General features: G+C 48.9%; 1 long non-coding RNA gene across 2 annotated transcripts; it reads right to left on the bottom strand.

Moving 5' to 3' along the window:
• Positions 1-300: 300 nt before the first annotated feature.
• Positions 301-2,182, bottom strand: LOC115271944. 2 transcript variants are annotated; one of them, XR_003900174.1, is made up of 3 exons: positions 2,033-2,182; positions 1,172-1,335; positions 301-663 (listed from the first exon to the last, which is right to left on the bottom strand). It is a non-coding gene; the product is annotated as an uncharacterized LOC115271944 (long non-coding RNA). The 2 variants fall into 2 exon arrangements; XR_003900173.1 differs by having other exon boundaries at positions 2,054-2,182.
• Positions 2,183-2,716: the final 534 nt, after the last annotated feature.

Raw genomic sequence — 2,716 nt, 5'->3', positions numbered from 1 at the left:
AGGTGACACCCGTCATGGAGCCCTGTTAGTGTGGAGGGAAGGAGCGAGGGCAGGATTCTGCCTCAGAGGATGGACACCCTGTGTTAGTCAGGATACACATTAGGCGGCTGGACAAAGTCCGCGCATATCAGTGGCCTCAACAAGATAGAATCATGTTTCTCTCCCAGCATCTGAGCAGCCTGAGCCTGAGAGCTCCAGGGCTCTGATATTGGGGTCTTAGCAATGTAGCTTTGAGGTCATGGTGGGGTGGTCCGGAGCCAATGGCCAAGAAAGAATTCTTGAGACATCTTTGGTGCAAAAAGGTAGTTTTATTAAAGCATGAAGAAGGACTCGTGGGCAGAAAGAGCTGCAGTTGCGGGGAGGGGGAAGTAAAAAAAAGGGACTTTGATATCCTAAAGAGGACTCTTAAGGTACTGGAGGCCTGGCTATTGTCAAGCGAAGGTTGTTTTCTCTCCAGTAAGGTATTAACATTAGGACAGTAGGCGGTTCCTAGAGAAATGGTATACTTTGTATTAGCCTCAGGTATTTGTCAATGGGCTGCGGGTTATAAGGAAATTTAATTTTACTTGCCATTTCCTCCTTGTCTTTGTTCCCACATGACTATGGAGGGAAGGCTGATGTCGGGGCTCCAGGAACTGAGTCTATGGGTTTCTGGAAGTTAAGCTATTGACAAGATTGCCTTTATTTTGTAATTTACTAAGACATGCATAAGTTGATGAAGACTCCTGTCCTGCATGACTGTGATCTCTATCAGTCACCCAATTGTTTTCTTTCCTATTTCCTATTTCCTTTGTTCTTGGGCAGCCAGGAGTGACTGAGGAATATCCCACATTGGGCAGGGAGGGGTGGGCAGGGGGAGTGTGCAAGGGATGCTGGATTGTGTTTTGCCCTCAGCCTGCCTTTCACTCCTCATTGTTAGGGACCAGGCTTACTCCATCTTGTCAAGGTTTAAATGAACCCTTCCTCAGCTTATGCTGACTTCATTCCACTCCGAAGCAACCGTGCACGGGAAAGAGGAGAGGATGTTCCACTGCTTTTAGGTGCATCAACCAGGCTCAGCACACAGGATTTCCCAGCCTCCCTCCAGATAACATGTAGTCATTTGGCCAGACCTGGCTCCAAGAGAGCTGGTAGGAAAAATAAACTCGATGGGATATTTTTTCAATTTTACCTGAACCAAAAGATTCTAAATACTGTTTCCCCTTGGCAGTTGATTGGTGTCATGAGAATCTTGCCATTACTGCCATACCCCAACGGTGGTCTTTGACACTGAAAATAGTCTGTTAACTTCATCATCACTGAAAGCCTTTCCTCCTACAATGTTGGAGGTCAGCACTGGAAGAAAAATAAAATAGAAAGCAAGATATATAACTGGAGATGGGAGAAGGCTGATTAATAGTCTTCCCCCACCCCACCACCTTAGCTCTGTTTATAAAGCAACCAATGAAAAAGTTGTGTTTCTTTTTTTTTCCCTGGGGCTATACAGGACTGCAAGATGAGACATTCAGGTATTCCCAAGATTTGGACAGGGCAGATAAACTGGACAGGAAGTACACAGTGAGCTATTAACAGGAAACAAGGACCTAAAAGGCATGTCACAAGAGCAGGGAGAACTTGGGACAGCCTACCCCAGGGTGCTGGATATAGGAAGGAGCTAGACTCTGAGCATAAGCAATACTAGGTTTACCCGAGCTACTGAATGGTCTATGAGCTGACAAATAGAATATGGAAACCAGGTGTTGGGCTCCATGATATGGCAGCTATGCCCTCCCACCTTTAGAAGAATAAACGGAAAGTCACTTGGAGAGAGTTCTAGGTGGCCGGCAAGACGTGAGTCTGCAGCACTGTAGGAGATGAGCTTTGGCTGACCTGGTGCTGCTTCTCAAATGACGGCGTCAAACAGAGACCCAGCCGGGTGTGCTGCGGTTTCATTTTCTCTCCCTCTTTTCCCGTGTCCTCCCGATTTAGCACTCTGCCCTCCCCCAGCCCCTGGCTGCGTCCTTGCTCTTGGGCACAGAAAAAAAGACCTGACCTGACAAACGCAGTAAGTTACCAAAAGTCAGGAGTACGGTAGGAGCCGTCCCCCATTCCCTTCATGGCGTGGTTCGAGAATCCTCCGAAAATGACCTGTGAGGAGATGAGTCTTCCCCCTTGTTGTTTGTGTTCTCCCGGAGGACTCCGATTCCTGTGCTCCAGTGCAAGCAGAGCTGCGCAGCTGTGTTTATACACTTGGGTGCGATCCTTTTCCTTCGCCCCCCCTCCACCCCGTGAGTCACTGGATTAGTCCTTGAAAATGCAGCAGCCAACTTCCACTTCAGAGAGTGCTCACTTCATAAGAACCAGTCCTGCCTTCCAGTGGGAGCATGAGGAAACCCCCCGAGGACTTCCCAAGGAGGCCGACAGTCCATGGCCCTCTTCCCATGCAAATGAGATGACCTCAGTCACATGTGGCCCATTCGAGAAATCAGAGGAGAATCACAAAATCAGCAAAGACGCAGATCCTTCTAGATTTTGCCATTCTCTCCCAGAAGCCCAGGGGATATTGGCTCATCCCCCCCCCCCCCCCACCTCCGCTCGCCGTTTTTCTCCCCCCTCCAGAGAGAACAGAGCCTCCAGCTGTAGAAGCAAAGTGGCTCCGGCAGTTTTATGATAGAGAGAGAGCTTTTCTTCCTCATGTCTCAGCCCCTCTTGATTCCCCTCCCTCCTTCCAGCACTC

This window comes from Suricata suricatta, chromosome 11 (genome assembly GCF_006229205.1).
Source record: "Suricata suricatta isolate VVHF042 chromosome 11, meerkat_22Aug2017_6uvM2_HiC, whole genome shotgun sequence".
NCBI classification, from domain to species: Eukaryota; Metazoa; Chordata; class Mammalia; order Carnivora; family Herpestidae; genus Suricata; species Suricata suricatta.
Note: the sequence above shows the minus strand (reverse complement) of the source record. Positions and strands in the feature narration are given on the sequence as shown.